Raw genomic sequence first — 12,947 nt, forward strand, 5'->3', positions numbered from 1 at the left:
CAATACCACCACACTTTTCTTTTTTTGTTTTATTCTCTGCTCTGCTTGTGAAGATTGCAGAACGTAGCCTCTAGCCATGTCAGTCTGGCTCTCCTCAACGTGGTGGCTTCTTCTTGGCAGACCCCTGCCTGCTGCTTGTGCTGGCTTTCTAGGCATCTGCTGCCTGCCACTCGATGATGCCCCGTGGGTCTCAGCGATGCAGATGCTAGGTTAGCCTCTTGCGGTGGGGGCTTCTGTCAGACTGCCAAGTCTACAGTAGCTGCTTGGTCGCCAGATGCTACGTTTTGGTCCAGCACTCAGGAAAATCTATTCTATCCTAAATTACTTTCTACTAAGCCTAAGTCTTCACCATATCCCTATACCTAAAGCCTATATTTCTCAGACCTCACCAAAACTTTGATGACTTACTCATATACAACTTTAGATAGATAGATAGATAGATAGATACATACATACATACATACATAGAGATACTTGCTGCAGCCTACTGTTACCCTGTTCTATATTTACAATTTTACTCTCAAAGAAAAGAATTTTACCACCTCACTTAATTAATTCCAAGCATGCCCACTTAAGCTGCGGTGTTCCTTCTCTTTTATCCTCCATACCCAAGTCCCTCATCTGGGCACCATATGTACGAGTCTGTCAGAGTCCAGTTCCGACCTGTCAAAGGATTCTTAGGGTGAGGAGAGAGGAATGAGGAAATGATAGAAAGATAGAAAGAGACGATAAGAAAAACAGAGACTGGCTGGAGAGATGCTCACCGTTTAAGACACTGATTGCTCTTCCAGAGGACCTGGGTTCAATTCCCAGCACCCACATGGCATCTTACAACTATCTGTAATTCCAGTTCCAGAAGAGCTGGCATCCTCACACAAACATACATGCAGGCAAAACACCAGTACAGATAAAATATAAACAAACAAATAAATAAAAAAGAAAGAAAGAAAACAGAGACACAGGATAGCTTCAGGAGGGCTTGGGTCAATACCCTGTCACCTCAAGGTTTATTACAAAGGGCTTTTTGTACAACGCCAAGGGGTGAGGCAAAAGACCTCCCCATATCGAGATCAAAGCACAAGGTACAGCCAAGTGTAGACCTTTCAAAACACCTGGCAAACACACCTGTGACCAAATCATCCCATTATGTAGCCCTGCTGGGTAAAGCAAGCTCAGATTCTATGACCTTGAATAACTTGGGCTTCCACAAAGAGGGCTACTAGTGAATATAAGATAACCAAGCTAAATAGATAAGTGGTGGGACAGGGTTCTGGGCCAGTGATAGCAGGCTGGCTGTGAGCCTACTTCCATGCCTTTGAAAAACATATGTATAGCATCATTGCCCTTTCATATTTTTCCCTTCTAATGCAGCTAATTGTAACAGATTAAGTAAAGGTAGCCTTTAAGAAAGTCCTACCTATCTCAGCAAAGGGACCCCAGAGCATCCTATTGATAAGGAGTTAGTGAAGAACAACTGCAGCTGATTTTTTGTAGCCACAAGAAACAAAGAGCCTAATATATCAAATAGCAAGCCGTGGGTCAGAGGTGGTAACACAGGGTAAGTGGCTCACAGGGAGCAGACAGTCAATGATTAACAAAGCTGAAGTCATACTGTGCACAGAGGTCAGCTCAGACACCACTTCCTGGTGGGCAGCACATGACCAGCACATGATCATCTCCCTGGTTGGGCCAGGGCGGGGCATGCATAGAGTGTGCAGGCCCTCCATCGTTTTGGCCCATGATAGCCAGGAGAACTAGTCAATCTCATAGCAATGACCTCAGTCTTTGCCTAGATTCTGCCATGGCCCTATGAAAACTCTAGACTAAGGAATGTCACGGCCTTTTCTTCTCTGTGACCCCTCTCTACATACTCTCAGAAATTTCTCTCATATTTCTTGCTTTTCTGTATATCTTTAAAACGACCACTTCTTTGCATATTTCCTGAAGAGTCCATGTCTTGAATCTTCATTGGTGTGAGATAAGGAATTGAAGCCACTGTCTCAGGTTCCCTTTAGTGACTGTTGGGTGTATGGCACCTTAGGACCCTGTGTCAAATTTACAGCTGAGCCACGGAAGGTCCCATCATACTCAGAAACTTGAAATAACAGGGTCTCGTGTAGTTCAGGCTGGCCTCAAACTCACTATATAGCTGAGGGTGACTTTGAACATCTCATTCTACTCCCTCTACCTCCCAAGAATTAGAATTACAAGTGTGCACCAGCCCCACCCCTGGCTAAAATTACAACTCCTTTGACCAAGTGTTGGCAAGTTATTGAATCTCCCTTGACACGGGTCCCCATCTCAGTGAGGAGTACCCTTTTGGAGGGGGAGAAAGCAAAGTTTGGTGAAAGATGTATGTATAATGCCAGATCTACAGTACAGCTTCAAAATGTGTTTGTTTCTTTCTATCCACAACTTTTATTGAACCTATTAATATTGTGCTTTCTTATATAGTGCATCTATTTCCACCAGATGTAGAGTTTATCACCATGTTAATGAAGTTTAGACTTCAGGACCCCTCGTTTGCACAAGGCCCCCAGGCTGGAAGTGATAAGAAAGTAATAGCCAGAAACTCTGCAGGGAATCAAACCCAGGCCCCCCCTGAGAAGGCAGAACTCTCCTGGTGAGCTGCATCCAACCCTTTCAACTGATGCTCTCAACAGAGACACTGTAAGATGACCACCTATCTGCATTAGAACTAGTGACTTGAAGGTCCTTGGGGCCAGTGAGATGGATAAAAGCACTTGATGACCTGAGTGCAGTAACCAGAAATCACATAAAGGTGGAAGACAAGAGAACTGACTCCACCATGTGTCCACACATGCACCATGGCATGCACATATCATAGACATACAAAAATAATCACCAATTTTAAAGGTTTTTAAAACTATGCCTTTTAGTTACTACCAAGAAGTTAGCAGATATTTTTATCTGTTAGCAGCCAAAGTTAACCTTCAGTCATGAGAAAGTGCACTGATCTTGTTGGAAAGAGTTGAGCACACAAGCCCCAGCAGCAGTCTTACAATCTGGAGTCTGACCCCTGGTGAGCTATGTCATTGAACACAGCGAGTCCCAAGAAGTAACTCACACTACCAGGACTGAACCTGGAACCACTATGCAAAGGCGTATTTATTGATTGTTACACAAAGTATTTCCTCATACATAGGCACCATGGTCCCTAATCTAATTTACATATCTTACTAAAGGAGAGCATCACATGCCCTCATGACCATAGTCCTTTATTATGTATTGTTTGCAATACACAATAATATAAGAGCCTCAGGTGTACCTGAGGCTTCTTGTGACCAAAGTAATGGGATGGCTGCAATGCCCCTTCAGTAAAACAGTTCTACAAATCACGGAAAACAATCACTGTTTTCCACAAGTATTCTTTAAGGTCAAAGTACTTCTAGAAAATAGCTGTGCAATCTAACATTTACCCCAGCTACAGTGACTCTGCTAAATTCCTACTACATTTCCCTCTTTTGTTTAAGCTATGTTAATTACATTGAAGATTATGCAGCCACACAGTGAAGACAGTCTTTTCCCTTTCATGCTGTCTCATAGTCTTATGTACTTAAGTCAGAATACACTAGAAAGCCAGTAAAATTATTATAGCAAAAACAAGTATAACCATCGCTAGAATAAGAAACTTACCATAATGATTCATAGGATTAAATGAAGCTATGATATCTGCAAGGCTTTCCATAACATCCATTTCAGATACATCAGCCAACTTAATTGGAAGGGTTTCCTTGGGCTGGAGAGATGGGTCAGTGGTTAAGAGCACTGACTGCTCTTCCAGAGGACCCGGGTCCAATTCCCAGCACCCGCATGGCAGCTCACAACTGTCTGTGATTCCAAGATCTGACATCCTCACACAGACATACATGCAGGCAAAAAAACCAATGCACATAAAAATAAGAATTAGCTAGGCGGTGGTGCACATGCCTTTAATCCCAGCACTTGGATCTCTGTGAGTTCGAGGCCAGCCTGGGCTACTAAGTGAGTTCCAGGAAAGGCTCAAAGCTACACAATGTTTCCTTAGTTTCTTATAAATAATAAATCATTTGAGAAGCATTAGGGTGACTCAACAAATGCATTTTAACCTTTTCTCAATCATTCTTGCTTTCATTAACCTTTAAAGGTGTAATACAATAAGGTGTAACATTCCAATCATATTTTAATTTAATTTATTCCTTTAAAATCTCTAATTGATCTCCCAAAAGTAACACAACTTTCCTCAAAGCAGCTATTTCATTAACTATCTCACTATCTATTTTATTCTATTGAGCTCAAAGTTGTGCAGAATGCTAATGCCAGTCTCTAATAAATTAAGCAGTTTGAATTTCTTTATGAAGGGCCATTCTGGCTGTTGTAGCAGTAGCAGTCAATGCAATAATTCCCGTAACTATAGCAATAACCAGTCATCTAATGTGTTCTTTTTAATATTCTTTTAGCAAGTTTCTGGACTAGAATCAGCACAGGTGAATCTTGCCATGGCCTCAACAAGTTCCCTGGTATCCAGACTGCCAGCCTTGCCCTTAGATTATATAAACTTTCAGAAGTGATATCCAATAACACACTAGCATTAATGCAGGTGTGAAGAGTACAATATTCATAAGTGATACTATAGATATTAGGGTGCCATTGTATAGGCCCTTTCAATAATACATAAGGTAATGGTACATATGCTACAAAGGTGTGACTTTGATTCACTCTAAAGGACAAAGTATATTTACCATCACATTTAACTTTCCTTTCCAAAGTTTAAGAGGTTGTAAGGCATTTGCCAATTTCTATAAATTAGTCTGAACTGAATTGCCAAATTGTAACATAGGACCTGACTTTCCAACTCCATGCCATTGGATAGGTTCAGCAACAGTAGAGCTAATTTCTAAAGTTCCATTCAAACTATACCATTGCCATCTTAACTCTGAGTGAAATTATTTTCCTTGAGGGAAGCCATAAGGGCTCTAATCAATGATGTCTCTATGGGAGATAATAATAAGCATTTGAAGTTTTCACCTTTACATCATTGTCAATGTACCCAGTCAGATTTCTTGTTGGTAACCCACATCTCACAAGACGGTAGATTTATTATGGAACTAGTAGCATTAATTTCCTGTCCTCTAAAACCAAATGCATGAAGCATATAAAATTTATCACAAAAATTCTGGGCAGAACTATGATTAGCTAGAGATAGCCAAAACTGAAAAGTAATATTTAGATAGTGAGTTCCATTACTCATACAAATAAGAATTCCTTGCATTCCCACAGTGTAGTTTATAATCTCCTTACCCTCTTCCTCAGGCCTAGTAGGTCCTCTGTGGTCATAAGGACCAGGTAGCCAAGAGGATTCATAGACCACAACAGGAATATCCATATCTCCTCAACTTACCCCTTTGTTAATTGGACTATTGAGACTATAAGCCCAGTAAGTATGATCAGTAATATGTTTTATGTTATAATGTCTAAAAAATTCTTTTATTTTATTGGAAACATAAGCAGGAGCATTATCAGTTTTAATTTGTATCAATATGTGCAATACAGCCATTGGCTCTAATAAATGTGTAAATACAGAATCAACGTTTTCAAAACTTAAGGCAGATGCCCATCGAAATCCAGAGTATGTATCAATAGTATGATGAACATATTTTAATTTTCCAAATTCTGCTAAATGAAATACATTCATTTGCCAAATTTCATTTCTTTGAGTGCCCTTAGGATTACTTCCTGTGGGTAAAGGAATTTGATTATGCAAAGAACAATTAGGACAATTCTTATAATCCCTTCAGCTTGTAGCCAGGTTATGGAAAATATATTTTTCAAGCCTTTACTATTAACATATTTTTATGAAATTCTGAAGCTTCTAGTACATTTCCTATAATAGTTGATCAATTTTTTAATTTCCTTTTGCTAATGGCCCAGGCAATCCAATATGAGACTGAATACGGGTAATATAAACCAGGCAGTTCTGTCTTGTATTGCCTGTTGTAGTTGTATAAATAATAAAGTTAATTCTTAATTATCAGGAATAAGTTCAGCAGTTTTAATATGTAATACAACCCCTTCTGCATATTGAGAATCAATAACTGTATTAAGAAATTCATTAAAGTCTAATAAAACCATTAGAATGACATACAACTCTGATTTTTTAACTGAAGCATATGGACTTTAAATTACTTTACTAATGTTTCCTGCTTTACAACTAGCCATTCCTAATTTATTTGCATCAGTATAGAATGTAAGAGCCCCAGAAATAGGTGTTCTTGGGGGGGCTGGAGAGATGGCTTAGAGGTTAAGAACACTGGCTGTTCTTCCAGAGGTCCTGAGTTCAATTCCCAGCACCCATATGGTGGCTCACAACCATCTGTAATGAGATCTGGCTCCCTCTTCTGGCCTGCAGGGATACATGCAAACAGAACACTGTATACGTAATAAATAAATAAATCTTAAAAAAAAAAAAGAAAAGAAATAGGTGTTCTTTTCACTCTGGTGGGAAGAATCCATTCAGTTCTTTTTATGAACTGGTCTTTTACTTTTGGGGTATTTATTATTGATTTTGCCTAAATAATTACTATAGGCTCTTTGCCATCCATCATTAATTACCCATAATTGCATAATTTTAACATTATTATAAGGTACTGCAATCTCAGCTGGATCCATTCCTGATAATTGATGAAGTATTGTTCTTCCTTCTTTTTTTTTTTTTTTGTTTGTTTGTTTCTTTGTTTATTTTCTGGAGCTGAGGACCGAACCCAGGGCCTTGTGCTTGCTAGGCAAGCGCTCTACCACTGAGCTAAATCCCTAACCCCCCCTTTTTTTTTTTTTTTTTAAGACAGGGTTTCTCCGTGTAGTTTTGGTGCCTGTCCTGGATTTTGCTCTGTAGACCAGGCTGTCCTTGAGCTCACAGAGATCCTCCTGGCTCTGCCTCCCAAGTGCTGGGATTAAAGGCATGCGCCACCACCGCCTGGCTTGTTCTTCCTTCTATAATTAATTCAGATACCTTTTCTATATAGGTTTTTAACTTTTTACTCTGTTTATGAGCTAAAAAATCCATTCTAAAATATTATCTTCCCTTTGCATAATAAGTCCAGTAGGGAAATGGGTAGAAGGTAAAATTACCAAAATACACTCAGTTGTGAAATCTAATTGATTTATACAGGCATTCTGTGTTTCCTGTTCTACTTGGGTCATCTCCTTTTCTGCTTCAACTGTTAAATACCTTGGACTGTTTAAATCCGAGTCACCTTGCAAAATTGGAAACAAATTACTTAATTCTTGAGTAGACAATCCAATGGTAGGCTGCAATCAATATCTCCCAATAATTTCTGAAAACCATTAAGAGTGTGCAATTGATCTCTTCTAATCTGTACCTTTTGTGGCTAAACTTTTTGTTTACTCAATTTAAATCCTAAATAACTAAGAGAATCTCCTCTTAGAATTTTTTTAGGAGCAATTTGCAATCCCCATTGAGGTAAGATTCATTGCACCTCAGCAAACACCTTTTCAGGGTTATTAATCTCAGAGGCAGCTATTAAGATATCATCCATATAATTGCAAATAATAGATTGAGGAAACTGTTTACATACCATGTCCAGTGGTTGATTTACAAAATATTGACATAAAGTTGGATTATTTAACATTCCTTGGGGAAGAACATTCCAATGATTATTTTATTGGCTGAGCATTATTATAAGTAGAAACTGCAAAAATAATTTTTTCTCTATCCTGTCTTTGTAAAGGAATAGTAAAGAAGCAATCTTTTAAATCAACAACTATTATAGGCCATGCCTTAGGTAATGAAGGTAAAGGAACTCCAGGCTGTAAAGGACCCATGGATTTACAGCTCTCAAATCAGCTAACATTTGCCATTTTCCAGAGTTCTTTTTTTAACTACAAATATAGGAGAATTCCAAGGACTTGCAGTTTCCTCAATGTGTTGAACGTCTATTTGTTCCTGTACTAGTTGCCCAAGCACCTGAAATTTTTCTTTAGTTAAGGGCTGTTTTTCCTTCCATACAGGCTTATTAATTAATCATTTTACAGACAGCTGTCAGGTTTCTGGTGTTCAGTATTCCAAATTTGGAGAGCCAATTCCTGGCCTCTCTTGCTTTTGGACAACCTGCATAGACTTTCCCTTATAGTTCTCTCCAATGCCTTTTCCAGGAGTATAGCCCATTTTAAACATCATTTTATGAGCTGTTGCTGAAAACCTTGCATGCTTAAGCAGAGGACGATAAAAGGGTTAAATGGACCATCAGTTATTTTGATCCTTAATCTCCAACGCCAGCCAGGACCCAGGGCTTTCAACTTCAGAAGTCACCCTTCCTTTTTGACTGAAGAGACCATGGAGACCCCAGAGGCTGGACTCAGATCAATAAACACGCCAAAAAAAAAAAAAAATCATTAAAGGTGGAAGGGAATGTTATGCTGCCTGATATAGGAGTTGGGAATCAAGGTCCTGTGCCAGAGCAGTAAGCATTCTTGACTGCTGGGCCATGTCTCTAGGCTTTTTTTTTTTTGGGGGGGGGGGGAGGAGAAGGGGGTCTATGTAGACCCGGCTGGTCTTGAACTTGCTTTTGCAACCAAGGACCTCAAACCCTTGATCCTCCTGCCTCTACGTCTCAAGTGCTGGAATTACAGACATGTGTTAACATGCCCTGCTCCATCTCAGCCCTTTTGAAGTTCTTCACAGTAGGCCCTTCCTCTATGCAGACCTATTCATATCTCTTGCTGTGATCAAGTTACAGGTCCTGTCACCACAGGTTCCTCTGCCCAGGGTTAAAATTGTCCTACCCACAGAAGCCTGAACAGCCTGTTACTATGAGTCACTTACAAATCTGTTTCTTCTTTGGATTAGACCTAGGTCAATCATACACCTTCATAACCCTCCAGACCTCTCTAACAAAATAGTCAAGGTTTTTTTTTTTCACTTGCCTTTCTGAATTCTATGATGTAATCTTACAAGCTCTCTCTTCCTATTCCCTCAGGACTATACACGACTCAACTCAGTTCAAGAATTTATCCTAGCCAGGGGTGGGGGTGGGAGTGGGGTGCATGGCACACGGGGGTGGGGGGGTGGCGGGGTGGGGAGGTGGGGGGGCGGGTAGGGTGGGGAGGGGTGGGTCGGTGGAAGGAACTTATCGTATATCTGTTCCTCCAGGGAAATGTACGCATGTGAAGACCAGAGGTCACAGTGAGTCTCTTCCTCAGCTATACTTCTGTTTGTTTTGAAACAAGATTACTCACTGGATGTGGAACTTGCTGTTTTGGCTACATTAGCTGGCAAGCCAGTTCCAGAGCTCTTCTTTAGCCCTGATGTGGCCAGACTGGCTGGCCAGTGAGCTCCAGGTATGTATCTTTCCCCCTCTCCCAGCCTTGCACTCTGGCAGCACACGGTTACAGACCTGCCCCGCCATGCCTGCCTGGCTTTTCACATGGGTACTGGGGATCCGAACTCAGAGTTCCTTTCATTTGTTCGGCAAGTGCTTTAGCTACTAAGCCATCTCCTCAGGCTAATTAATTAGATAATTAATTAATTTTGAGATAGTTTCTCACAATGTAGCCTTGTCTGACTTGTAACTCTATGTATGTAGACCAGGCTGGCCTTGAACTCAGAGATCCACCTGCCTCTCTCTTTGAGTGCTGGGATTAAAGGTGTGCACCGCCATGCTTAGCCTTCGGGAGAACTCTTACACTTCCAGACTTAGGTTACCACCTTGACCTGTGACCCTCATCTTTACTCCTTTACCCCAACATGACTGGTGTCCTATGCTGGCTCTAGGGTTTTCTCATCCTAACAGTCACTGTTAAACTCCTTTGCTCTCTTCCTAGAATCACTCTGGGATACCATCTGTCCTTCTTTCTCTACCTTGACGTTCTTCACCCTGCCCACAGGAGAACTACTGTGGAGGCCTACTCATTGTTATTGGCTGTCCCTCCTCTAAGGAACAACTCCTCCCTTCGAAGTGTGTCTCCTTTGCCCTTGTTGGGCAAAAACGTTAAAAATCTCCTAAAGGAGAGAGACCTTCCCACAACACATGGAACCTGTCTTAAGGTAATTTTTCTCCTGGTTCTCAGCTTTCTTGGCTAAGACTTCCAATCTTTGGACAGTCGTGACCTCCTTGCTGTGGTGTCTGTTTGCCCCACCCACCCCACCCCTGTTTCTCGATCCCCTGCCCCCAGCCTTAAACAGGACTAGCTGGCTGTCTGGTCTGAGCAGTGGAGAGACTCGATACTGTAGAGGTGGCTTTCTGTCCCAGGCTTTTTCTTTTAGGCCACCAGCCAGCTTCCAAATCATGACACGGAGACTTACTAGTTAGGAATGCTCAGCTTAGCTTAGGCTCGTTTTTCTGGCTCTTTTAACTTAAATTAACTTGTTGACCTTTCTTGACATTTTGCCTCTGGGCCTTTTTACCTTTTCTTTCTGTATAACCAGCTTTCACTACTTTTTGTGTCCGATTGCCTGGCTTCTTGCTGCCTCGGGCATGTCCCTCGTTCTCTCCTCCTTCTCTCATTCTTCTCTTCTCTCGAGCCTAGATTTCTCCTCTTATTTATTCTCTCTGTCTGGCAGCCCTGCCTCTCCCTCTTCTGGCTGGTCAGCTTTAAATGAGACCAATCAGGTGCCTTAGGCAGCAAGGTGAAACAAATACAACACATCTTTACATAATTAAACACACATCCTTATGTTGTTAAACAAATGCAGCATAAACATAACACATCTTTGCCTAGTTAAAATACTATTCCAGAACAGCTCTCCAAGCCTAGGCCCTGGTTACAGAAGACCTAGGTCACAGAAGGTCAAGTAACTCTGGCCAATATTCAGTACTGAGCGCTGCTGATAGCAAAAGACCAAGGGAGTATACAGCAGGTGACAACTAGTGTTCAGAAGGTCAACCTATCAGAACTAAGGGTTCTGGAGGGAGGAAACCATCATGCAAGATGTTATGGAATTACTGTCTTTTGAATGAATTGGCTGTCTCTTGTTGTAAACTTCTTGTGCAATAACAGATATGATTCTCCCCATTTACCGTGCATTTCCATGTTACGTGTGTAGGTAATACCATGATTGTATCTCAGTCTTATTGGCACACATAATTGTGGGTAGTCAAGAAGATTTTTTGTTGTTGTTTTTTTGTTTTTTGAGTCAGGGTTTCTTAATGTAGTTTTGGTAGCTGTCCTGGATCTTGATCTGTAGACCAGGCTGGCCTCGAACTCACAGAGATCCACCTGGCTCTGCCTCCCAAAAGCTGGGATTAAAGGCGTGTGCCACTACCTCCCGGCTGATGGTTTTTTTTCTTAACTGTACAATTCTTATGAATAGAAACATACTAAAATATGCTTCATAACTAGGTCTATTGTTCCATGTGGACTGTAGACACTTAGAGGTCTTGTTCTCCATCCTTAGCCACTGACAAGGTAAATATTGGCCAGACAAAGTGTCTTTGTAGAACTTCACAGAGTGGAATTGCAGGTGCCTGGCCTTGTTAGATCCAAACCCTTCAGAAGAATTATAGTGAACCAGAAGTGACAGTGCAGGTGTCTGGCCTTGGTATATCTTAGTTCTTCAAGAGATCAATAGCATCTATGTTCCCCTAAGCATCCTCCACCAGCACCTCCCCACTCTGATTCAAACAACAATTAAAACTTTTTATTTATTTCTACACCAGTTTTTAATGTAAGACTTTAGGCTCAGTAGACTAACTATGTATAGGTCTGAGATTCAGGTGACTAACAGAAAAAGGCTGTTAACTGACTAACCATGTCTGGATATTATTAATCACATAAAATAGTATACGTATTCTTTGCCTTTTCCCTAAATCTCTCACTGGTTTAATTTCTTTCCTTGTAACCCTTGTAGCTATCCCTTTAAGAGATAGCCAGAACTTTTTACAACCCACAGCTGTTGTCAGTCACCAATTAAGCTGACCAAGTCTTTGCCAAGTGTGACTCTTGTCAGAATACTTGTCCCTGAGAGTTTACTTTGTAGTTTGTACTAACAAGTTGTTAATGAATGGATATATATATATCCATTCATTAACATATATATATATATGTCTGGGGGAACAAAGAGCAGGGGAAGGTGGAAAGAACTAGATAGAATAATGAGAGAACAGACAGAGAAGGATTGAGAGGAGCTAAGTATGAGAACAGAAAAGAAGCTGTGTTGAATTAGAAGGATAAAGTGAATGGACTAAAGAACCCAGTGTGCCTAGATTCATTGGATATCCCTCAGATCAGTATCTCAGCTGCTTGCAGCATCTGTTCTGGACCCTGGTAGACATCTCCTCAGGGCAGGCACCTGTGGGAAATCTGATAATTCAGGATTTCCCAATACCACCTACCCTACGGTCAAACACAATTGAACCGGAAGGACGAAACCCTCAGCCCATAGGTAGCTGCTAAATCTGACAAAAAATATATGTAGGGCTCAGTCCTTGGTCAGAAAGGCTGCCTTCTGTTCCGACCATATGGAATGGAATGGACTGTTATTGTCAGTGCTACACACCACTTTATGCGATCAAATTTTCTTTTTACGGGACTCCAGTACTGGTGTTTCTGGATGGAAGCCATATGACAAACAGTATGCTGAGACTTCCTGTACTGCTTCTGTCAACTTACACTGAGACTACAACGTCAAAACATAACCAAACATCGTTTTTGTTTGTTTTGGTTTTTCAACACAACTAAACTTCTTAATGATTCTTTTTGGCTTTTTAATAATACCAAAGGTAAATACCTAACAATAAGAGAGATCATTGACATCTTGATAAACGTAACATTTGGGCCCTTGAGATGGTTCTCCAGGTGAGGTTGTTTGTTGCAAAAACTGATGACCTGGATTTGATTCCCAGGACCTGCAGGGTGGAGGGAGAGCTGACTCCCTGGAGTTATCTTCTGACCTCCCTGTGTTTACCATAGGTAGCCTGTGTCACACACAC

This window comes from Peromyscus eremicus, chromosome 1, assembly GCF_949786415.1.
Source record: "Peromyscus eremicus chromosome 1, PerEre_H2_v1, whole genome shotgun sequence".
Classification (NCBI taxonomy): domain Eukaryota; kingdom Metazoa; phylum Chordata; class Mammalia; order Rodentia; family Cricetidae; genus Peromyscus; species Peromyscus eremicus.